Consider the following 27,164-nt stretch of genomic DNA (forward strand, 5'->3'; position numbering starts at 1 on the left):
AGTGGGTTAGCGATTGCCCTCGGCTAGAGACTAAGGGGTGAAAGTGTCACTGCCCCAGGCCGGAGCCTCTTGTGGAACTGTATTAGCAGCTGACCGCAGACTGCCCGAACTCTGCCCCAGTGTCTCTGCCCAATGCAAATCGGCCCTGGAAAAGCTCTATGGCCCCAAGCCGAGCTCCCCACTGTGCAGATTGGAGGCTAACCTGGGCTGTGTCCTCCTGCGGTGCAGGATCACAACTGCCCCAAGGAAAAGCCCCGCACTGTGGGTTGGGCCTGCGAGCTTGTGCTGAGATCTGTGCTTTCACTTTCAGTTTGAGGCTCTCCTCAGAACCTAATTTCTCTCCCCTGGCCCCAGAACCAACCTTTTTTTTGGCGAGACTGCAGATTTTCTTCGGCTGGTGAGTTGTTCTACTTCTTATCTTTACAAATTGTAGCAGTCAAGACTATTTTTGAGGCTCGATATAATATTGATAAAGAGGGTAAGAGAAGAGCTTAGAAAGTCGCGTGTGTCTTCTCCGCCATTTTGGCTCCGCCCCCTGTTCAATAGTTTTTTAGGAAATTTTGGGGAAAGAAGGTAAGATAGGGTAAAATATATAATAATTTATAAATGGCTCTCCCCAACTTACTTACTAGGTTAAATGTTTTGATACTAAATAACTTACACGATTTTATAATGTCTCAGAATTTTGTCTTAGCAATTCTTGTTGACTTAATGAAACACTGAATTATGCATACTTCATTCTACTTTTATTAGTATCAACCACTTGGTAAGTTTTTTCATTTTCTGTTTTAAGCTTTATATTCTTTTCCCAAATGTTCTACTTCTATTCTTCATTCATTATTTCAACTCGTTGTTTTGTTGTTGTTGTTGTTTGTTTTTCTATCCACTGTCATGACCAGTCTATTCTTTTTTTTTTTTTTTTTTTTTTTACCCTGGGTTTTCTAGTTGTAGTGATTGTAAATCTATACTTCTTCTTGGATTTTTATCTTGACATTTTGTCATGTTTCTTCATTGCATTAGGAGCTTTCTTTTGTTTGCTTGTATCTTCAGCCTTAGAACTTGGATTAGGACCCTAGCCAAGTTCAGTACCCCTCCCCTACTTCCTATACTGTTAGCTGTTATAAGTAGACCCAGATCCTATGGATTCCCAGAATCATTCTAGACAAGGTTTGTGCCTTTCTTCCCTGATGTTCAGATGTATCTACCCTCTCATCTTTACTCTGTATCACTCATCTACAGTATGGTGACTGTATCCTAGGAGGGACAACTAGGATTATACTTTCTTTTCTATATGCTAATTGGCTCCCTCCCCCTTTTAGTAGCACCTATGTTACTACACCTACACAACAACTTAGGCTCCCTTCACATACTAACCATATCACTAATCTCATCCACCTTAGACACCTCTATATCAACCTCCCTACTCTGATATGCTTGCATAACAGCATTCATAGTAAAAATACCACTATATGGCCTCTACCTTTGACTGCCGAAAGCATATGTTGTACCTTCCCTATTGTGGTTCCAGGCTGGTTCTTGAGATAATAGGACTTGACTGCCTCACTAGTGTACTTCTATTTGTCCACCTTTTTTACCTTGCTGTTTTCCTAAAATGATTCTAGCAAAAACTTGTTTTCTATAATTTGCATATTTGTTTTTGAAGGACTTTAAAGGGCATCTATTTTATAATGCAAACAAGAAATACATTTTCTTTTCCCAATCATCTTTTTTGTTGTTATTTTAATTGGTCTAAAACAAAGTTTCTTAGATGGTGGGCCATGACCCTTTTGGAATCACATGATGAGATGTAGGGGTCATGAAATTATGATATATTAAAAGTAAATGTTTTATACTGAATTACTTGCCATCTAAGGGAAGAGGTGCAGGGAAGGGAGGGAATATTTGGAATACAAGGTTTTCAAGGGTGAATGTTGAAAATTATCCATGTATAAGTTTTGAAAATAAAAAAACTTTAATTAAAAATAAAAATAGATGTTTTATTTGTATGCCTATTTTAAATACCTATGTATCCAGAGTCATGTAAAAAAATTCTCAGATGAAAAAGCTCATAAGTGGGAAAAGTTTGAGAAGCCCCAGTTTGAAAAGTTGACTACATGGTAATTTTTTTGGTATAATAATTAGTGAAATGAAAACAAAGCAGAAAAATATTATATTATCTTTTGTGCTAGGAGACCCTTTTCAAATCCTGCAGTGATGGGAGAAGATGCTAAAGTTCATATAATCTTCAGATTATTAACAGACTTTCATTTATAGTAAGAGCTTTAAATATGAAATCCTCACCCAGTGACCAATGGATGGATATGGTGCCAAGAGGACTGAATTATAGTAATCATGACATTCTTACTAGAATCCTAACCAGAAGTAAAAAGGAAGCTGCCATCAATTGGCTAGGTAGTATTATTTGGTGAAGAAAAAAAGTATTAGCAAATGATTTTTTACATGCCCCATAGCTGCAAGAAATATGTCAATAGGACATTCAGTTCACATATTGTAGATTTGTTGTACTAATAATAATTGTTTGCCAAAAGACAACCATGAACATAATAAATTTTATGGGCCAATACCAGTTGTTGAAGATGAAATGGTAGGGAAATTTCATGAAGATTTTGATATAAGATGCTCTCAAACAAATCAATATACATTTGTGTATTTGATAGCTTCAATAGAAAGATAGAAAAATATAGATGATAGAGAAATGTATTGGAAAGTACAGTACATGAAAAATATATGAGAAATTCTAGTAAACTTGGTTATTATTCATAAGAATTATGCTTCTACATTACAATTTTTTTTAAATCATTAATTGGTATATGGTAGGCATGGAGACCATGACAAAGAGTGCAGTGCAACTATGTTTTGTCAGTCAGTTCTAAAGACTTAGGAGTTACCTCTTGTTGGGCCCTAAAACCTTCTACCCCACCTGTTTTCCATCACCCCTATAACACAATGCTTTGGCTAACAGTACAAACCAGGATGTGGTTGAGGCACCTGGGCATGTATTCTGCTGACAGGTGTGCACTAGGTATTAAAGCAAGAGAAATAAGTCACAAACAGTCATGCATCAAGTATGTGCCAAAAATGGGGTAAGCAATCCCCTCCATTGGAAGGACTGTTGCCGAGGCATGTGACCTGGGGGAAATGGAGGACAGTTGGGGGGAAGATATAAGGCATAAGGGACGAGGGAGAAAAAGAGACATCAAGAGAGACATCATGAACTGTACCAAATAAAGTGTGCCTGGTGCAACCTTCATCGGGTGTATCTGGAGACGTTCAAAGAGTCATAGAGGCCACTAGGTAAGGAAAGGTACCGTTTGATTAGGAGTAGCCTAAGACCCCTGATTGACTCTTCTGCAAATCTTTATACTCTCAGCTGCTCAGTGTTGAGTTCAGAGTGAAAGATATGGCAAAACAAAAGTTTATTCCAGAATTAATTTTAAAAAGCTATTAAAATGAGACGTGGACAATAAAAATTACATTATTCTGATTATAATTTCATCCAGAAGTTAAAATAATATAAATGAATTGCTACAACAACTTGACCCAGAAATCACCTCAGTCAACCATCATTTGATTTTTTTTTTTTGCACAATGCACAGAGAAGGCTACCAAAGGCAACACAAGCATAACATACATATACTGCAAAATTTTAAGAAGAATGATACATAGTTGTGAGTAGGACCATCTCCTAAAAGGAAAAAAAAAGCAGTATGACAAAAAACTTGCAGAGCTCACTAAAAGTACCAAATTTTTTTTTTCAGGACAACTATTGTTTCACCATTGCTGCCTCAACTTGAACTTATCAAATTGACTTTTCATACCCAACTATAAGATTTTATAAGGATCCTTATGGCATTCTTATTAAATGATATTTGTTATCTCAAAGATACATCCTAATAGTCTAGCCTGTTAATATCCATTTGGATCTTGGCTATGTCATCCAATGTTTTGACTATCCTTCTTGGCTTTGAATCATCTCACTAGTTGAGGAACATACCATCTATGCTCTTATTTAACATTGAACCACAAAAACTCAAGCAAAGGTTGGAATACTTCACCATGTTGACATTGGAGAATCAACAATTACCAGCTATTCAACCCATTATGAATTTACCTGACTTTATCTCTGCCAAATATCACTCCATCTTCTACATGAGAAGAGTCATGAATATTCTGTGAAAACCCTTGTTAAAATCTAGCTAAACTATAGTGATAGCAGTCACCCTTTCTTCTCCTAGTACTGTAGTAATCTTCTTAATAAAAGAAAATGTGGTTAGTCTGGCATGACCAATTCTTGGTGAAACTATACAGAATCTTCATTGTCACCACTTCTACTTTCTTTGTGTTTGCCAACCATCTGTTTAATTATTGATTCTGAAATTTACCAGGAGTAGAAGTAGAGTCAAGCTCACTCTCCTATAGTTTGTAGACCATCCTAATTCTTTTTCTTTCTTTCTTCGTTAAAACAAAATTGGGACATCTGTCCTTCTTCCACCTTATGGTACTTCTCATATTTTCCATGTTATTTTTAATATCACTTTAAGTGTCTCTGTAATTAAATCTGCCAGTCCTTTCATAGTCTAAGGATGTAGTTCATTGGGGTCATTTTTCAAAGGTATCAAACTGTTCTTTATTCCCTTCTATTTTTCTGTATATCAACTCCACATAGGTAATTTTTTTATTATTTGCATTGAACTATAAATTTATTCTTTCATCGTCATTTGCAGAAAAATCAGAAACCAAATAGGAATCAAGCAATTCTTGTCTTTACTACTTTGTCAGTTATCATTGTCCTATTCAATAAATAAAATTTTTATCTTTTAAATAAAAGTTGTATCTTTTCTTTGATTTTCTTTTTCCTCCTAATATATATTTTTAAAATAAACCTAAATGAAAAGTAACACCTGTTTCTTGTCTAGCTTCTCTTACCAACCTCAGCTCCTTCTCCCCTATGGCATGTTGACTTTTTATAAAATTATGTTATACTATTAACTTTCTGTTACCTACCCTTCATTACTTCTATGTAACTCACCATCTGACCACACATTTAAAAAAATATATGTTTATTGTTGAGGCATATTAGTATCTGCAGACAAATTCCATGTCATTGTTTCTTCAAAAATTCATTCCTGAAAATCTCTCATTCCTCCTGGAAATGATTTTCCCTGAAACATTTTCTTTTATGAGAACCTACCTGGCTTTTCTTTACACTCTTTGAAATATTTGTTTTTCAAAATTCTCTCCTTTGCTTTCACAGACACCAGGATTTAAATATTCCTTAGGTTCCTACTATCTCCACTCCAACAACTGGCTCATCACTCTTTTTTTTATGGCTTTTTATTTACAAATATATGCATAGGTAATTTTTCAGCATTAACAGTTGCAAATCCTTTTGTTCCAACTTTTTCCCTCTTTCCTCCCATCCCCTTCCCCAGATGGCAGGTTGACCAATACATGTTAAATATGTTAAAGATTAAGTTAAATACAATATATGTATACATGTCCAAACAGTTATTTTGCTGTATAAAAAGAGTTGGACTTTGAAGTAGTGTACAATTAGCCTGTGAAGGAAATCAAAAATGCAGGCGGACAAAAATAGAGGGATTGGAAATTCTATGTAATGGTTCTTAGTCATCTCTCAGAGTTCTTTCCTCGGGTGTAGCTGGTTCAATTCATTACTGCTCTATTGGAACTGATTTGGTTCATCTCATTGTTGAAGTGGGCCATGTCCATCAGAATTGATCCTCATATAGTATTGTTGTTGAAGTAAATAATGATCTCCTGGTTCTGCTCATTTCACTCTGCATCAGTTTGTGTAAGTCTCTTCAGGCCTTTCTGAAATCATCCTGTTGGTCATTTCTTACAGAACAATAATATTCATATGCCACAATTTATTCAACCATTCTCCAATTGATGGGCATCCACTCAGTTTCCAGTTTCTGGCCACTACAAGAGGGCTGCCATGAACATTCTTGCACATACAGGTCTCTTTCCCTTTTTAAAAATCTCTTTGGGATATTAGCCCAGTAGTAATACTGCTGGGTCAAAGGATATGCACAGTTTGACAACTTTTTGAGCATAGTTCCAGAATGGCTGGATGTATTCACAATCCCACCAACAATGTATCAGTGTCCCACTTTTCCCACATCCCCTCCAATATTCCACATTATCTTTCACTGTCATTCTAGCCAATCTGACAGGTGTGTAGTGGTATCTCAGAGTTGTCTTAATTTGCATTTCTCTGATTAATAATGACTTGGTGGCTCCTCACTCTTGCTAAGAATCAGATCCAGAAAAGAAATTTATGCCCTTAGTTATTTTACCTTTTAAAGCATGAAGGAAAGCAACAAAGTCAATGGCTACAATTTTTTTTATCAGAGAGAACTCCTACAGATTATTGAATAATTAAAACCCCCTCCATTATTATTATATCACATCCTTTTGTCATGCTTGTGTTCATTTTTCCAGATTCCTCATCTATTTCTTTTTTTTTTTTGGGGGGGGGAGGTGTCCAAGGTAGTCTGTAGTATGATTGATATAATTACTTCCATTTCTTCCTCACTTGACATTTACTTGATTTCTCTCCATCAAACTTTCCTCTATGGTTCCTGGATTTTCCTATATTGGCATATCTTCTTAACATAAAATCCTTGTCCTCTTTACCTGTCCTATTTCTTTTGAATAAAGTAAATGCATCCAGAGATATACTCTAGTTGTGGATTCCATTCCAGAAAGGCTCAATAATTACTAATGATTTTATATTTGCCTTCAGGACTTTACAAAAAAATTTAGTCAATTATTAATTTTAAAAGATAATTTTATTTACTGATTTGTTGCTGCATACCAATTCACTCAGTTTTTAAATATATTCTATTTTCCCACTTAATTTTCCCTACTTATTTTCCCTGGTATCTTCTGTTTATCCTTCTTGAGTTTACTTCTTCAGCTTCACCTCCCCATCCAACTTTGTCTCTCCTCCATATTTTTATATCCTTTTTAGTCAATCTTGATCTTACTTCTTTTCAACCCAAAAGCAGAATCTAAATCTGGGAGTTTTTGCCTTTATATTTTCTTCAGTTTCATTTATCTATTAAAATTTTGTGAAGGTTATCTTTCTATGGCTATTGGTAGACATCATGGGGAAGAGTATAAGAGAGAACCATCACCATTTCCATCACACCAGCTGGAACTGTTGTAAACAAGATGGTCACATTGAGTTAACTTTGCCCATAGCAGTATTGATCTAGGAACTAGTGAGGGTTCCTTTGACTAGCCCAGTCTTGGACACTAGATGTTCAGTCAGTTTCTGAGCTTAGTTCAACTATACCATCCTGGAATAGTCTACATGAACTTCAGTTTTATTAAGGACCTTAAGTCATCTCTATGCCTCAAAGACATTGTAATATCATTTCCATGGAAGATAATAGATACTATAAAAAAGATTGCTTTAATTCTTGGGTGAGATAGAAATGAATATTAAAAAATTGGTGACATTTCTCTTTTTTAATATAGTTCCTAAAAATGAATCCCTCTGAAGATTTGGAATGTTCACCATCAATCTAAGCAGTTAATCTGAGCAGATAAGTACCAGCATTAGAAAGTCTTCTGATACTGATGATCTTATCTGTCTAGTTTCTTAGCTTCTTGAGAATTAATTGAAGAGCATGAACTTTATAAATTAACAGGTAAATCACTCATATAAGGAGTTCCCCTCCTTCAAAGGCCTCTTATGTGAGTTTCTGTGACTCCCTTAGGCTCACTTAAGGTAAGACAATAAGTACATATGTTCTATCCTTATAATCCTAGCATATAAAATTATTCTCAGATACACAGGAGATTGGATAACATTTGTTTCAAATGATATTTGAAATAATTTCAGAATAACACTTATTTCAAATCATTTTAATTTTGAGACAAAACAATTTGTTCCTCATAGATAAAAGTGATAAAGTCTTTCAGATAAAGAGAACAAATTGCCCCTGAGTTGCTTAACAAAGTGGGTCACAGCAAAAACTCACAGCAAGGAAAATCTCCAAAGATATTCATTGTGGAAAAAAAGGATATGATCTTCACTAACTCATAAAGGGGGAGGAAACATGGCATAATAGCATGGTAAATAGGAATAGGAGACAGGAAGATTTGGGTTTAAGCCCTTCCTCTTATACAAATTATATAGTATTTCCTGTGTGGCAGTAATGTGCTAAGCTTTTTACAATTATCTTTTTTGATCCTCACAACAACTCTGAAAGGTACATACTGTTGTTATTCCTATTTTACAGATGAATAAACTGATGCAGAGATTAGGAATTTACCAAGTATCACATAGCTAAGAAGAATCAGAGGTCATAAGCTATTCAGTTTACGCTAGTGCCATCTAAATGTCCTACTATATTCTACCTTCAGCCCTTACAGAAATACCAAAGGGAACCAAACCACACCCACAAAAAATTTACTCACCTTCTTCTCAGAAGACATAAAACATCTGATGTGAATGGCCAGGGAAGGGGTCATTTGTCCATTTCATCACAGGATTTATTAGTGTTACCATAAAGTAGTAGATTTTGATACACCCTTGAAAACTGATTGTTTTTTATTCCCTAAGTCAAATCTGAAACATATGGGGTTAGCATTGCGGAAAAGTATAGGAATGAATACAATGATTAGGAAGATGGCAAGATACCAAATTTTGATAAATCCTGCTGTCTTGATTGTATGGATGAATTCAATGAAGTATAGCTGAGGAAGTTGAGGCTGGCTAGAAAATATGTCAAATATTGCCAGGAGGCCAAGATTTAAAAAAAAAAGAATCTAAGAAAATTCCAGGAAAGGCTTTGGTATTCATGTTTGGGTATAGCCACTGTGCTTCCATAGTAGATTACATTGAACATTTTTCCCCCCTTTTTTAAAAAGGAAGGATTCAATTAGAGATAAAAGGTAAAGGAAATGAGTTATTCTTTTCCTTTCTTGGCAATTTTATTTTCTTAAGTTGACTGACTACCCTCTAAGTAGGATCCTGCATAAGTATGATGTGTATCTTTTTCTCCTTTCTCCAAGGAACTAAACTATTCAGCCATTTTTCTCAAAAGATTCAGAGCTTGTACTTCCAATACTAGAATTCTAAGACTTGGGGTTACTCATAAAGGAACTCCCCACATCTTTACAAACTATTCCAGAGACTCTATCTCTATATTCATATAGCCCCTGTCATTGCTTTGTGTGAATCATTTATGTGAAAAAATCTATGATTTTTATCATTATGGGAAATGTCCAGTGTAGGAACTAATGCTGATCAAATCCTTCATGATATTTCTTAGGTACATCCAGGCTTCCCTGACTCTCTATATGAGATCCATCATATCAGGCTACCTATTTCTCTAAACAGTTAACATAATTGTTATTGCTTCATTTTCTAATTGTTCACGTGTTTCTCTTAATCTTTAGTTAATCATTAATGATTTGTCCATGTTCAACATTTAGTTGTTGGGATTTTTTATTTATCTTGGCTAGTAGGAGAAGCAAAATAGTGAGTGAGATCTACCCCTTGAATAGGGGAAATCTAGGTTATCCTCTCAGGTCTTGGACATTGGAAATCAGAAGAAATTTGCCCCAAGATTATATGACAAGAGAGTGATGTAGAAAAAAGTCAGAGAAGTGAAAGGAAAACTTTCCCTTAAATGTGTTCATATACTTCAATACATATATACTTTAATGATATGTAATTCAACATGTGTGACTAGCCTTTCCACAGAAACAATCCACAAACTTTATATGCTTCATTCGACAGTCTCTATGAGTTATAGCTATAAAATTCATTAGCTGGCCTCTATACTTGTGATGAGCTTTTCAGGTCTACACCTGAAGCCATTTTAGCTTGGGAGCCAGCCATCATGTTCATCTGCACAGGTTTTAAAGATCAGGGTCACTTCTATTTCAGGAAGAAGCATATGGCATCAGAGGACAATTTGTGTGTGTATGTGTGGTATGGGATGTGTGTGTGTGTGTGTGTGTGTGTGTGTGTGTGTGTGTTTGGCACCTGTACATTTCAATGGCTTGGGTTTCTTATCAGTATGGGTGTTCCATCCAACACTACAGGTTGCTTCCTATATATTCCCTTTCATCCAATGCACATCTTGTCCACCTTCTCCCATTGATCATCCTTTGGAGAGTGGAATAGTGTAGTGTCTACCCCACATACAGTTGGGCTTTCTTTTCATTTTTGCACAATGCAGGAATATACCATTGTAGTCTATGGCCATCTATCCATTAGTTCCCATTTTTAATACATGCTTGATCCACAGAGCTCTTGGCTGAATTCTTTTATTCCACTTCTTATGAATAACAATTATAATACTAACAATAAAAATAGCTAACATTTATATAGCACTTTAAAGTTTACAAATCCTCTACGTGAATAATCTCATTTCATCCTCACAATAGTCTTATTAGATAGTTGCCATTATTATTTTCATTCTATAAAAGAGTAAACCGAGACTGATTTATGCACTATCATGTATCTAGTAAGTTCAGAATTCAAACTCAAGTCTTCCTGACTTCAAATTCAATGCTCTATCCACAAGGCCACTTAGTTATAACCAAAAATCATTGTTTACTCTACAGGGTCCTCTTTATGCTCCCATTGGTAATTATTCTGTGCACTACCTTCTTGCTCTTATACTTATCACAACTTCTTTTATTCCTGAGAAGCCCATTATTAGCTACTGCTGCCAGAATATGTCATTGCCATGTAACCAACATTCTCATGATGAACAACTCCAAAGGCAGCCAGGCAGGTCCTCAGATTGCAGGCAAAATCTATTAGTAGCTGGGCCCAAGGCCTTTCCAATTAGAAAAACCTGTCAAAGCTTGTTTTCCAACTTTTGAGAATATCATCACTCACACTGCAGGAAAGAAACTTGAATGCAGGACTTGAGTAGAGGTTCAACCTCAAAATAGTCTTACACAACTCTTAATAGCCTACTGAAGATGAGTATGCTTGTATTTCCCCTGTTTTACTTCCCTCTGTGCCTTCTTCCTTGCTTCCTCTTTCCCTCTTTTGTTCTTTTTTCTCTTCTTTGCTTCCTTCTTTCCTTCTTTTTCTTCTCCCTCCCTCCTTTTTTTCCTTCTCTTCCTTCTTCCCTCCCTCCCTTTCTTCCTTCCTTTTCTTCCTCCTTCCTCCATCCTTTCCTTCCTTCTCTTACTCCTTCCCTTCCTTCTCTCCCTCCATTTTCTCTTCCTCCTTCCCTCCCTCCCTTCCTTCATTCTTTCCTTCCTCCTTCCCTTCTTTTTTTCCTTCCTTCCCTCTTTCCTTCCTTCCTTCATTTCTTCCTCCCTACCTCCCTCCCTCTTTTCGTTTCTTCCTTCTCTTCCCTTTTCTTGATGTTTGTACCCTGCAACCACTATAGATTTGTAGATTTCTTGGAACCCTTCATCTATCATTCTCACCTATTCATGGGTTGCTTCCTAAGGGAATCTTTTATAGGTGATCCACAAAAAATATCCACTGACTATACCCCTATTTATTCAATGCTTCTAGATCAGTTCCTTTTCACAGTGTTGGCAGCATAACCCTTAACCACATAGCATCAATTCTGTAGATATCCTTTGGTACCTTATCTAATCATTGGTAGAAGATTCTAAAGATATGGCATCAAATTACTTTTTTATATTTTTATTAAAGAAAGTTCTGAATTAGAAATATTCATTCCTTTTGTTGCCTGAAATACTAAAATTGCAAATAAATCTGATTCACATGCAGTTTCTTTAAAAGAACAATCCTATCCACAAAATAGACAAATTAGCTGAATAAGTTCATTAGCTGAATGAGCTTTGATTTCCTGATTTTCCCTAAAAATAAAATTAATGAAATTCATTAAATTATTATAGTGTGTATTTGGTAGTTTCCAAGACTGAAAACAAGAAGAAAATTGGAAAGATGATCATGTCATACTCCAGAAACATAATTCCAGGGTTCTCAAATCTTAGGTCATGAGAAGTGATGGAATAATGTATATTCTTTCTAAACTCTTTCTGGGATTGTTCATTATAATCTGGTCTACTGTGTTTTAGGACTATGCTAGGAATAGCTATTATAAGTCTTTAGGGCCTTTCTAAAACATGGAAGCCTACTCCTTGAATTGTTTTTGGCAACATGCAAACGCTTCATGTCTGTCAACTGAATACTTTCATCTGAATTATCGTCAGGTTATAAAACTCACATTCCAGCAATTAACTTGGTGATGAGCTTCTCAAATACCATCATACAGTTCCTTGGACCACAAATATGGTAGTCCTTTAGCCTTCCATCTTGACTGCACCTTCTAGACCTTAGGCTTGTAGGGAACGAATTATTATGAACTAAAACAAGTTTATGATTACATCAAGACACAATGACGGAGGGAACAAAGTGTTGGAGCATAAACAACAAGTATATAATTGTTGGGCTTGATGGGTAGAGCCACTTCAGTGGCAGATATGGGATTAAAGGAAGAGAAAGTACAAAATTATTGCAAAGATATAAAAAGAAGAGTGGGAGAGAGAGCTGATAGTGAATAATCTAGATGGTGCAATGGATGGAGTGTTTTATCTGGAGTCAGGAAAATCCTGTCTCAGACACTAGCTGTATGTATGACTTTGGGCAAATCATTGGACCTCTATCAGCCTTGTTTTCCTCATCTATAGAATGTGCAAAATAATACCTACTCTATGGAGCTGTTGTGAAAATCAAATGACATAATTTTGGTTAGATGCTTTGCAAACTTAAGGCTCTATGTAAATGCTAACTATGAAATACAAGATTTTTCCCCAAGAAATAAGATGTTAAGTCTTCAAAGGAGAAAACAGAAGGAGGAGTTGTGAATCCAACACTTCAAAAAAACTATATACAGGGGGAGGAATTGTAGGTCATATCAAGGATAAAGAAGAACTGACAGGAATAGATGAATGATCAACAAAATGTAAACAGATGTGGATGATAATGAGACCCATAGTACAACCACCCCAGAGTAGAATAGAAATGAGCAAATCATTGAATCTGCAGAGAATGGAGAATTGTCAGGTTTGAATATTTGAGGTAGTTTTGCAATAAAAGATGATTCCTTAGGACATAATAAGGAATTAAGAGGGAGAGGAAGATAGCTCCTGAGAGGAAGCTAGGAGAGGGACCTAGGAGCTGGTAGACAACAATTATGAGGATCTATAAAGCATGAGCAATTTAAATGGAATTGAATAAATGAGGGAAATATATATTAAATTTTTTTTTATGTGCCAAGCCTTGCATTATACATTGGGAATGCAAATAGAAAGCTGGACTCGGACCTGTTCTCAGGGAATTCTTCTGTGTAAGAAGTTTCAGCCACCCGGTAGATAGAAAGGCATAGAGTTCCTTAAGTTGCCCTTGTGAGTCTCTAATTGACACTAGACATATTTATATAAATTTGTAATTTGACTGTAGGGCATTAAAATGGTGTAGATAATAAGGTCTGGTAATTGTCATCAGAAGGAAGGAATGAAGTGGTTGACTCCTATACAATCCAATCTCTCTGGGCAGTCAAAATATTAGGTAGAAAGACAAAGCCATCTGGGGATGGTGCCCCCAGTGGTAGTATCTTCCTGCTGGTCCTAGATGCATTTTGGAGATTTCAATGTGTCATACAAAAAATGTTCTGTCTGCCTGTGTAGGACCAGAATATCAGATATTCTGATATTCTGAGTGAAGAGGCAGTCAGTCCTGGAAAGGATGGCTGGGGTTACAATGTTGTCAGAGGGAAAACTATATCTCAGTGCCAACAAGTAATCAGAAAGAGAATGAGAGAAAGAATTCTAGAATAAAGAAACATTTGTTCATCAAAAATAGAACTTAAAGATGTTAAATTGAAAAGGACGGATAGAGTTGGAATGGTTCGTGGGTGGGTTAAAGTTGGGGAGAATGTGATTGACATAATCTAATCTGGTTCCTATTACTGTGCATTGACATTTGTGGCTTATGACATGAAGAATTCTTTTTAATCAGGTTGCACCAAAATGGTTTTGTCTCTTGTTTTCATAAAAAACTGGTTTGATGGAGGAAAATCAGTGTGGCCCATTGATACTCAAAAGATTCTCTAGTTGTTTACTGGCAAAGAATATATATAATCCATTCTGGAAATTTCTGTTTATTTGTTCATTCATTCATATATCCAGTCTTTCATACTACATGCACCTGACATATAAAGCACCTACTACATGCCATATTCTGTGCTGAGCCTTTAAGCAAATGTCAAAATAAAATGAGACATGGTCCCTGAATTTTGAGGGCTCACTGTCTTGAAGTATGTTTTTCAGGAACTGTAGCTGTCATCCCTTGATGGTTCTCTACAGACAAGGAAGTACGACTAAAATCCTTTCCAACAAATTGAGTGTAGAACCATACTTTAGCAGTGGTAGAATAAAAGAAAGTCTGAACAAGTCTGACAAAGTCTGAAGCACTGCTCAGGAAAACCAAGAGTCATTCAATTTCTTCTGCCTATGACAACATTTTGAGTTTGACTTTTTGTAATTTTTTTTAATTATTTGAATATTAAATTAGAAAAGAAAAAAAGCATTGTCATGTACACAGCAGCACATAAGAAAGGATTCAATATAAAACAATTTTCAGTTCAAGAATACCTATATACTAAATACCATATCTCATTTTCAAAGTTGCTCAGTTTTTCTTTTGTTTTTGTTCTTGATTTTGTTTTCTTGTTATTTTCTTTGATTCTCCATGCTGTGCACTCCCCCAAAAAGGTTACATGGATATACACATCCATACACAAACACACATAGAAATATACATAGATTTATATAAACATATACATTTATATACATAATACCTACATATATATGATTATACTATGCTTCTTTTCATCTGTCATCTGTTTCTCTGAAGCATCTTCCTTTGTAAATCCAAGTTTTTCCATGTTTTTTCTAAATCAACTAGTTGATTATTTCTTAGGCCACAGCAATATTCCAACCCAGTCTTATTTTATTCAAACCCAATTTCATCCTATTTGAGAGATTCTCTATGAGAGTTTTTTTTCTTTTTTTTTCTTTTTTTTTTTTTTGCCCATTTTCTCCATTCCTTTTATTCTTGGCTACATAGGTTTTATTTATATAAGAAAAATTTAATTTAAAATGATCAAAATTATCCATTTTACACTATAAAAATTCTCTCCATTTATAGTTTAAGGTCTGATATTGCTGAACCTACTTTTATATATTTTGTCCTAGTTTCTTTGAAGTTTGTGACCTTTTATTCTTCCAAATGAACTCTGTTATGGTGTTTTCTAACTCAGTAAAAAAAAAAAAAATTAGTAATTTAATTGGGATGGCATTGAATAGATAGATTAGTTAGGTAAAATTGTCATTTAAAAATTATATTGACTTTACCTCCCCAGAACAATATATATTATTTCAATTATTGTGATCTGAATGTATTAGTATACAAGGTTTTATTTTTATATTCATATAGTTACTGTATCTTTTTTGGCAGATATACTCTCAGGTATTGTATATTGTCTAGTTATTTTATTTTATTTTGCTTGGTTTGGGGAGTTTTTTTGTTTGTTTTTTGGTTGAGGCAATTGGGGTTAAGTGACTTGTCCAGGGTCATACAATTAGGAAGTGTTAAATGTCTGAGACTGGAATTGAATTCCAGTCCTCCTAACTTCAGAGCCAGTTCTCTACCCATTGCAACATCTAGATGTCCCTGTCTAGTTATTTTAAATGGGACAAGAATTTTATAAAATAGCATTGGGATCATAAAATCCCTAGTAATGGGTCATTAAATTCTCAGATAATTTCCATCCCAAGTTTTTCTGATCTTCCAAACAAATGAAACTTGGATAATGAATAGTTCCAGCACTCTTGACATGGCCTTCTCTGGGACATTCACATAATTGGGGATGCTTTTTATTCAGGCCACTGTCAGGACTCTTGTAGAACGGTCATCAGAGGGCTTTCAATTCTCATTGTCTTTAAGAAGAAAAAAAGAGAACCATGGCAGACAGAGTTAGAGGAGGAAAAGGAATTGGATTTGTTGAATTTTTCAGATGTATAAACCGAGGAAATATCTTCAGCTCACAGAAAGGTTTTTCAAAGCCTGATGAAGTTCTGCAACTTTGTTTTTCTCCCCTTATCAGTTAAAATCTTTTGCTCAATGAAAATGGAAATTTCATGTCCAATGTGCTCACTGATAGATTTAAATCAGGCCCAATCAGCAAGCTCTGCTCAAAGGGAAGTGATTATTTGTTTCCCTGTCTCACCAAAACTGAAAATTAAAAAAAAATACAATTTGTTTTTCTCTTTTTTTTGTTGTTGGGAGTCATTTTCCTGTTGACTTTTAACTGGAAAAATAAAACCAAAAAAAAAAAAAAACCTGACTCAGCTGGACTGTGTACCCAAAGGGTAGTTTTGTTTCTGGTCAATTTAGACCATGACAGGGAAGAATAGAATTTCCAAAACTTTAAGCACGTTCTTGTCTTCTGAAGCCAGCACAGAGCTGGCTCTAGACAAGGACAAACACAGCCAATTAATTAAGCAGATTACCATGCATCAGAAGATTCCAAGGCTCACAGCAGACATGTCAGGGATGAGGAGCAATGGGAGTAAAATAAGGAGCAGAGGCACACGGGCATCATTTAAAATCGGAAATGAAGTGCAGGTATCTCCAAAGTAGCAGCTGCCTCCTAAAGTGATTTCTTCTAGCTCTGATACTTGTATGACATTCACTAGCTGGACATGGACCAGGGTGTCAAGGATTTTGCCAGGCTAGTGGTGATAGATTTTGATGGACATGATCCCAATAGGGAATGTCAGACTTATAAGTGTCAGCAACCTGGATTGATGTCTTAAGACAATTCTAAGTTTTAGAGGAATGTTTTCAAGAGTCGCACCAACAAATATTTTTGGATTCATTCACACTGTTCCTTTTTATACATCTTCTTTCCTCCTTCTCTCTTCTGACTATATCAGGATACCTGATAATTGATCCTGCCTGGACAGACACCATTAGAAAGTTCCAGATAAGTACAATACATGAAAATTGAAGTTGAAGGTTTTGATAAACAAGGAAGTTAATCACATGCCTTCTTTCTGGATAAGTGCTGTTTTCATTAAATGCTTTGAACTGCTCAGAGCACTAGACCTAAAGTCAGGATCTTTGAAATCTAATCCTGTTTTCAAATACAATCTCAGACATTGCTACATAACCTTAAACAAGTTTCAACTTCTCTCTGCCTCAGTTTTCTCAGTGGTAAAATGGGGATAATAATTGTACCTACTTTCCACGGTTATTGTGAGGATCATAAGATTGTAAAGTGCTTGACAGAGTGCCTGGCATATAGTAGATACTTAATCAATGCTTATTACCTTCCTCTATTTTGAAGCTTTATCAATAAATATAGAGTGTTAACCAGTTACCCACTCTTAGTTCTGTTCTCTGACTCAGATAAAGTTAGACGAGCTAATAGGAAGATTAGGGGTGACCCCAAATTCAGATGCCAGGTTAACCTATAGTATAAGAAAATTAGGAATTCAAAACCTCAGGGTCCTCAAACTATGGCCCATGGACCAGATGCTGCAGCTGAGGACGTTTGTCCCCTTCACCCAGGGCTATGAAGGTTTTTTTTTTTTTAAGACCCACAAAACAAAGTTTTTGCTTTTACTATAGTCTGGCCCTCCAGCAGTCTGAGGGACAGTGAACTGGCCCCCTATTTAAAAAGTTTGAGGACCCCTGCAGAGATTAGAACTCTGGCTCAAATATAAGACAGGATTTGGTAGTATTTATTGTAAATGCAAATAAAATTCCTTTATTAAGGAATAATAATGCTAAAATTATTAGCATCCCTTCAAAAAAAATGGCCACACAACATAGATCATTTTCTTCTAAAATCTTTTGATTGTTAAGATTGTGACCAAAAAAAGAGAGGTACATGCTTCTCTATGGTATATGCCATTGGCCTTGAATATAACCAAATCCAAATAGAAAAGGGATTTCCTAGAGATGGTGAAATACCCCAAATGTTCTTCTTTTCAGATAACATTGTAATTTCATTAAACTCGAGATCTGGACCTCTTAAATAAGATTGGGAAGCCTTGAAATGACATTGCAAACAGTCTTTGAACTTAGCCCAGACATGAACAAAGGAAGGAGAACTGAGCCATATTGTCTGTGGGCGAGTTCCTCCCAGAAGCAAAGGTTTATTTGTTTGTTTGTTTTTATTTGTTCATTATTTGTTTTGTTATTTAGTTAGTTCCACTAGATTTTCACCTCATGGTAACAAGGCTTGGAATTTCATATTCTCTGAATTGCTGATGTTGTTTCCTTAATGAACAAGGGAGAGATAGGTAGTTGCCATTACTCAGTGGATCCATATTCCTAAGAAGAACTGAACATGAGTAATAGCAGAAACGATATGGTCCAGGTAGTATTCCAGGCTTTTGTTGCTGAAGGATTCACCTAAGTCACCCTGTTTGAGGTTTATCTGGCTGTGTTCTACAGGGTGTGATGAATAGCCTTAGAATCACGGAGAGTTGGTTTCTTAGTCTGCCTGAACACATATGGGTTAGATGACCTCACTTCTCACTGTTCTAGACAAAGTAGCTGAGAAGTTACTGATAAAGGTAATTGGTAGAAAGAATTTTCTTACCTTGGAGTGCTCTAGTGAAATATCAGGTCCATGCATTCTCCCTATCACCCTAGTCCTTCTATAAATGGTTTTCCAGCCTTCAGAAACTTTCTGATTCCTAACCAAATAATAAATCAATAAAGACCTGCAATGTCCCCAGACCTGGGCTAAGCACTAGGGAGAGACACAAAGACAAAAGTGAGACAATTCCTGCCCTTGAGGAGCTTACATTTTAGTAAGGAAGATAAGATGCATAAAGAGTGATAATGAAGATGAAGAGAGGCCATCAGAAAAGTCTTCAAAAAGAACATCTGAATCTACCCCATTTGCAATGGATTCTCTAATGTTCTCTGAGTATCCATTACAGCCCTCTGAGTAATGCTCTCTAACCTTCCATCCATTAAACTTTTTTTGATTCTTTTTGCTTCATCTTTCTGCTCCCCTGAAACAACAGATGGAGGTCACTCTTGTTTATCCAGAGATTTTCATCTAAGCTATTAAGGATTTCAGCATCACTGGGAAATTGCCTTTTTCCTTCATTTAATGCTTAACACATCTTAGACCCTAAGCAATTCTAAAGCAGCTGGCTTTTTTCCCCCCTTCACTAGTCATAAAATAATTAAATTTCTTCTGCTCATTTTGCTTATGGGTGATTTTGAATTTAAGGAATCAGGGGGATATAGCCTGATAATTAGAAATCTATCACATACATCTAGGTCAGTATAAATAAATAAAATAAAATATACATATATACATGTTTAATGTTTGTTTTTATCACCTTTAGCTTAATATTTCATAATATGTAAATATGCATATGTATATACAAATGCATACACATGCATATATATACCTTCAGCAGGTTTTTACTCCTGATTCACTTTTCCATTCTTTGATATCCCTATGTAATCATAACCATCATCACTAGCATTTATGTAGGGATTTGAAAAGTAGACAGCTTTAGAAACCTGTAGTCTCTCTTGAAGGGATGAGCCAGAGGACCTTGTAGCCTGAGCCCAGAGCAAGAAAAAACCATAAAGAGTGGAAGTCAGCTCGTTCTTCCAGCAAACAACTACTACTAGTTGGTCATTCAACAGAGAGAAAGACAGAGATGGAGGAAGGCTATCTCCTATGTTGTCTTGCAAAGTGATGGAAGAAGTCAGGAATAGAGCCAATCTGTGAACCTACTTCAAGCTATACTATCCTTATAACATATTAGCAATAGCGACTAGACCATAGAGAGAAGATGAACAGACTGACATGTCCAAGAGTGTGAGAGGGGTGAAATCTAGCTTTGCAGTGGAGGCTGGACATATAAACAAATAGAAGATTATTCTGACTCCAATGTCAAAATTTTATGTGATGACAAAAATGCAAACTTAAACGAAAACCCCAGTACTTCTCTATGAGTAAAATTAGAACTTCAGAGAAAAGACTGGTAGGATCTTGCAAGAGCTCCATAAGGAGATAGAGAAAAGAAGAAACTACAATATAAACTAGAGCTCGGGAAAAAAAAAAAAAGGAGATATAACAGCTCAGAAGAGAAAATGGAAAACCTTATCTGTGCTGTTCTCCCTGAAAAATAGAACCAAAAAATAAATAAATAAAACTCTGATTTCACAAGACCAAAAAATCTTAAAACAAACAAAATCAAAATATCAAATATTGATAACTGGAATTTACATAGTACTTTTAGGCTCATGAAACACTTCACCTGTATTATCTCATTTGATCCTTATGTTCCTCATTTAAGAAGAACATATAAAATATCTATTATCAATAATATAAATCATCAGGGAAACAAAATAACCTTAATATCTTTGGAATCTACAAAGCATGAACAAATTTAAAACCCTAGATATTCTCTTTATAGCAGTTATAAAATAAATCCCAAAGCTTAGTACTATACCTTGCATGCAGCAATTTCATGATAAATGTTTATGTGAACAAACAATATATAAACTATAAATTAAATAATGCATGTTTAGAAGAATTGCATATGTTTAGCCAACATTGCATTACTTGCTGTGTAAGGGAGAGGGGTAGTAAAAGGAATGGAAAGGAGGTAGAAAAATTTGGAACACAAGGTTTTGCAAGAGTGAATATTGAAAATTATCTTTGCAGGTATTTTGAAAATAAAAATCTATTAATAAAAAATAAAAATTTGAATCAAATTAAACTTAGTCTGGTGGAAGTTGAGAAAATGTCTATAAACAGCATAATTGGAATTTTCTATCCTTTTATTTTTTCCTACCCTGTATTTAGAACTCTGTGTCTCTAGTATGATTGTTTTTATACTGTGAAAAAGGTGGGAAGCACATTTAAAAAGAGTTTAGAGTGACAATTTCTTCTTGGGTATACTTTGGCATTTTGAGCACCTTGCATTTTATAATGAACATATTTTCTCATTCATTTGAAACTCTGCATGTGACCTTTTTCTAACAGATGGAAATGCAAAAGGACACAGAGAAGCATGTTAGACACCCACAGTCAGTTGTCTTTGGAAATATTTGTGGGTGGTTTGTTACAGCATCTCTTCTGGCATGTTGCCCCTTCTGGATTCAAGAAGCCCCTGAGGGGTTCCAAGATTGTTCAACATAGTCTGTTCTCCATTTATTATCAATTAGATAAATAGAGTTAATTAGCTTTTTAAAAGAAGTGTGGTTTTATTTTTACTGAGATGATCAATAATGACAATTATTTTCAAAAAAATCATCCCCAAAATAAGTGTCACATTCTCCAAGTACATAAAGTTAATAGATTCACTATCCATAAATCCTTGTCTTCCTCTATTTCCATGATTCATCTCCAAAGACTTATCAAAACTTGAATCTCAGATAAGTTGTTGAGATTCTCCTGCTATAATCTTTTCTGATACACAGAAGCCTATGGTACTAATGTTACTAGTTCTTTCAACCAATCCTAATACATTTTGTCTTATGATATCATGGAGTAGTTCCAAGCACTTCTTACCTTGATTTACTATGTTTTTCTAGAAGTAATTTATATTTTTGATTGATTGATTCAATTTATGTATCTGGGAATGATTGCCACCTATTTGAGATCAGTGATTAATTGATCCTCCAACTTATTCCCAAAGGAGATGTTGGCTAATAAATATACCTGGATATAGAGAGTCTTTAGAATTGGAGAGTAGGAAACAACCCATTTACATTAGTATTATTACATAAATTATTCTATAATAATAGAACACCATTGTTTAGAGCATTTCTGTATAAATCATGTAAGTGTAGCTATCCAATAGGGGTGTGGTGGAAGGGTGGCAATACTTTGATACTTTGCCATTATTTGTAACTTCATTGTTTAACATAATATCTGGCACATAGGAAGTACTTAATAAATACTTACTAACTGAAACATTCTTTGTTTTAATTATTTTCCTTGACATTCTTGATGTTTTCTTCCTAAAGGTGTAGTTTGTCATCATTTAATTTCTAGTGTTGACTTTTGTTGGTAATATGTGGAAATACTAATATTCTTTGTATATTAATTTAATATCCTCTCTTATATAGAGGTTATTCATTGTTTCAATTGCTTTTTAATCAGTTTTCTCTTTAAAGTTCTTTAAATAGACAATCATATTTCCTTCAAAAAGGAGAGTTCTGTTCCCTCAAGTTTTCTTGTCTCATGACTATATCAAGCAATTCAGGAACTATTTCGAATAATAGTGATAATAGATATCTTTGATTGACATTCTGATCTTATTGGAAAGTCATCAGACCCTTTTCCCATTAAATATAATATTGACACAGTTTTAGATATTTATTATTTATCATATTAAGTTAAGACTCATTATTCCTCTTTTAGTGCTTTTAAGAGAAACTAGTAATGAATTTTATTAAAAGCCTTTTTTTGTTTTATGATATGATTATTTGTTATTTTATGTATATGATAACTTTATTTTTATAATTTTCTTTATATTGATGCAATTCTATTTTCTTGGTATAAATCCAACCTGGTTATGCAATAATTTTTTAAATTAATTGTTGTAGTCTCTTTGATAAGATTTTATCCAAATTTAAATAGATATTAATTAAAGATACTTATTTATAGTTTTCTTTTAGTGATTAAGGTTTTCTTGTCTATTTCTTGTTATTTTAATTTAGATATTTTGTTTTTGTGAGTGCTCATCCATTTCATCTAAGTTATAATCAGTGTTGCTGAAATATAATTGGCCAAAACAATATCTGATAATTTTATATATTTATTTTTTAATTGGCATGACTTCTCCCTTGCATTTTTAAATACAAATAATATTTTTTCTCTCATTAATCAGGCTAGATAACTAGGTGATTTTTCTGGAAAAGTCAGCTCAATTTCATTTATCAATTTAATATTATTGATATCATTGTGTTATATTTTTGATTTTGTCCTTTTTTCTTAGGTTTTAGAATTTCTAATTTGATGTTTAGTTGGGTTTTAAAATGTTTTCTCTTTTTGTGTTTTGATTAGTCTTATGTCCCCTTCATTGATCTATTTTTTATCTCTTTTGTTAATGAAAATGTTTAAAGATTTAAAATTTCCTCACAGGGCTAATTTGGCTACATCCCAAAAGTTTAGCATGTCTCACTGTAATTTTCTTAGGCAAAACTGCCTATTGTTTCTATGATTTGTTCTGATCCACCAATTCTTTAGAAACGTATGATTTAATCTCAACCTACTTGCTATCCTTTCTTAATTGGTCTTTTAATGAATATAATTTCATTTTATTTACTTGGTAAAGAATGTGCTTAATAGTTCCGATTTTCTCAATTCATTTTTGGATTATTGTTATTTGCCTTTATATATGGTCAGGAATACTAACAATAGCTAACATTTGTATAAGATTTATAAAATGCAATTGTGTGTGTGTGTGTATGTGTGTGTGTGTGTGTGTGCTTAAAATGTTTTTTATTCCTCATAACAACCATAATACTTAGTGTTATTATTATCCCAATTTTACAGATGAGGAAACTGAAGTTGAGAGAGGTTAAGTGATTTGCCCAGGGTCATACTAGTAAGAATTGGAAGCAGAATTTAAATTCGGGTCTTCTTGACTCCAAGATTAATGCTTTCCACTCTGACCTCTCTCTCTCTCTCTCTCTCTCTCTCTCTCTCTCTCTCTCTCTCTGTGTGTGTGTGTGTGTGTGTGTGTGTTTCTGTTTCTCTCCTCTCTCTCTCTTTCTCTCCCCACCCCTCCAAATCTACTTGCAATAAATATCTGAAAAATATGTATAACTCTTTTTGTTCCCATTCAACAATTACTAGAAATATATCATATCTAACTTGTCCCTCTCCCTTTTAAGTTATTTTTTAAAAAGATATTTGTTTAGATCTGAAAGATTCACAGTAAAGAATCACACTATTTTATTTTTGTTGTATATTTGTTCCTGCAATTTGATTTTTTTTTGTTTAAGTATTTAGATACTATGCCTTTCAAAGTACATACATATAGAAAACCTATATAGATATATAAGCTAAAAATATTGATTTCTTGATTATGATGAATTTAAGCATATAACTTTCCTATTTATGATCTCTTATGTACCTCTGTTTTGTGATATTCTTTGCAGAGATCATTTTTGCTATACCTCCAGAGTGCCTAGAGCATAATATATTTTGCTCGAGTTCTGTATTTTAATTCTATATGAATTTTTGTTTCAATTATTTTGTGACTAGCATATGGTTGGAGTCTGCTTTATACTGTATTCTAATTCCATTCTCTATTTTATAGATAAGTTCATTCCATTTATATTCATAGCTGACTATCAATTATATATTTCTCTGATTCTCTTTAGCTTATCATCTCATTCTTTTCATCTTTGTTCTCCTTTAGGAGGGGAAGAGGAGGAAAAGCATGTTTTGAAACAGTAATTTGCTTAAGAAAAGTGAGATTTAATATAAGTGATTTTCTTCTGCTCCATTGCCCTTTCTTTCCCTTCACCATCCCCACCCTTAATCACTGGTTCTTAATCTTTATTTCTTTTTAATCTCTTAATCTTATCTCTTTTCTGCTTACTTGCAATATTTTGTCTTTATCAAAGTGATTATTACTAAAGCCCAGATCCATCTATGTCACTCCCTTGATTAACAAACTCTATAGAAACAAATATGGACTCCTTTCTTTAGTATTTAAGCCTACAAAATCTAGCCTCCACCTACCATTTCAGATCTGCTATGTATAGAGTTTTATTCAAGGTTTAAAAGTGTGGTTCAATCTTGAATTGTTCTGGCTAGAAAGTATAAGCTTTTTTTTTTAAGGCTTGGATTTTTGGACTCAATTTCATTTTGGATTCCAGAAACCAATATAACCAAATAGGACAAAATGTAAAGTGTCCTTAACACCTGAATTTTTTGTACTGGATTTGGTGGGGAAGGGAGTAGGGAAGATCTTTGCTGTGAAAATGTTCCATCTTTCAAAGATGAAGGGAGATGGAGCCAAAATGGTGGAGTAAAGGCAGAAACTTGTCCAATTTCTCCCCAAAACTGTTCCAAATCCCTTTAAATAATGACTCTAAACAAATTTTAGAGCATAAGAACATGCCCAAAAGATGGAATAGAACATTTTTCCAACTGAAGGCAACTTAAAAGCTCAATAGAAACTATCTATGACACCACAGTGTAAATCTAATGTACAATACCAGTGTACAGTGCTGCTGTGCAGGGTGCCCTGATGCAGCCCCATATCCAATCCCAGTCTGGGCCTGACCTCTGAATCAGCGGCAACAGTGGTGGCTTCCATACTAGAGAGGAGCTGAAAGGTCAGCAGAAAAGAGATCTGTTAAATCAAAATGAGAGCCTACCAGGCAATCCCAACACAGGCTCTCCCAGGCCTCCCTCCTAGACCGCTGAATTAGCAGCAGTGCTGGAAGCTTCTGGACCTATCAGTTGGGGACACCACGGAAGAATTGGAAGAGCAATGGAAAGGGCAGTGGCAACAAAGTGGAAGTCTGGTGTGCAGTCCCAGTATAGCCCTGGGCAGCAGGGACATACCTAACAGCTTCAAAGTAGAAAAGAGAGCTTTGAACTCAGATTACTAGAGAGATTTTTGAAAACCTGAAGCTTGGGACAGTGCACTCTCCACTCTGGAAACAGAACCTTGTTTTAATAAAGAGTTAAAAGCCTATTACTATAGGCTAGAAAAATGAGCAGAAAACAAAAAAAAAGTTTCTGACCATTGAAAGTTATTATGGTAACAAGGAAGATCAAAACACACATTCAGAAGATGATACAAAGTCAAAGCTCAAAGATGGAAAGATTTTTTTTTTCAAACTCTCATCTAGTGATATTGATCACAGAGGTTTTTGGTTTTTTTGGTGTTCTTTTGTTGTTGTTGTTAGCATTTTTTTAAGTAAGCCATCACTACATTCTAGTGTGGTTTCATTAAGAAAAGTCACACCAAACTAATCTCATTTCCTTCCTTGACAAGATTACTCGGGTGGTAGATAAGGAAATGTTTTGACTAAGAAATACATAAAACTTACATATATAAAACTCTAATGCTATAATGATTGAATTAGAAAGGAAATTGCCTGGGCTTGTGTGTGTGTATATGTGTGTGTGTGTGTGTGTGCGCGCGCGCGCTCATGTGTGCGTGCTTGTGTGTGTATTTGTCATCAAAGGCTTTAGAGTTTAGCACCTTGTCACTTCTCTGCCACCACCAACACCACCAAAAAAAATCAGGTTTAGTGTCTCAAAATAGGCTACTTAACTTCTGTGAAGTTACATCCAGTAAGATTATAGCTCACAAACTGCAATGATATGTTTATCTTAAAGCATCAGAGGACACAATTAGTTCAAAGCAAAAGCTTTTAATAAGATGACATTTTTAGAAAGGTAGCAACAAAACAAATTCTTTCACACAAATGCATATATCATCCCCAAGAAAAGATGACATCCAGATGTGGAGATGCACACAGTTAGGAAACACACAAGAGTCCTAACATGGCAAAGAGAATGATGTCTTTTGATAGTGTCAGCAGATGGCTCCCAACAAGCCTTCTTTTCTAGGTCCTGAATGATAATGAGCTTCCACTGGAAAATGTATTCACCAATTGTTTCTCTGTTACATGCACAGTCTTCCCTTGATGCTGTTGGGCATGGCTTTTCTGTCTGTGGGTTTTATCTTTGCTTCCAGCTCCTGGCCTAAGCTCAAGCATCTGGCTCTAGTACTATGTTTCTCCTGAAAAGAGTGGGTTCTCAAATGCTCTACTAGTCTCAAAGCCTTTTAAACATATTTTACAGAGTAGCTCCTCAGTCGCAGGACCAGAAATGGCCAAGGTGAGGAGAGGAAACTTTCCTTATGGAAAAAATGTTTTATTCCTTCAGAGTATTGGGAATGATGCAACTCGTATTTGGAAGGAGGTTGCTGTGTTCCAAATGCTGAGATCTTTGGAATATAAAACAGAGGCATTCTTAGTTGAGTAGATAATGTCTAAAGCTCATTTGTATGTTCTTTGAATTCAACTTTTTGTCCTTTTTGCAATGATGGGCTGGGAAGATGGT

General features: G+C 34.9%; 1 protein-coding gene across 4 annotated transcripts in view; it reads left to right on the plus strand.

The window, feature by feature from the left end:
• SGCZ (sarcoglycan zeta) overlaps positions 1 to 27,164 on the plus strand; it is a 526,928-nt gene that overhangs the window by 232,221 nt on the left and 267,543 nt on the right. The window lies entirely within an intron of this gene.

This window comes from Sarcophilus harrisii, chromosome 6 (assembly GCF_902635505.1).
Source record: "Sarcophilus harrisii chromosome 6, mSarHar1.11, whole genome shotgun sequence".
NCBI lineage: Eukaryota > Metazoa > Chordata > Mammalia > Dasyuromorphia > Dasyuridae > Sarcophilus > Sarcophilus harrisii.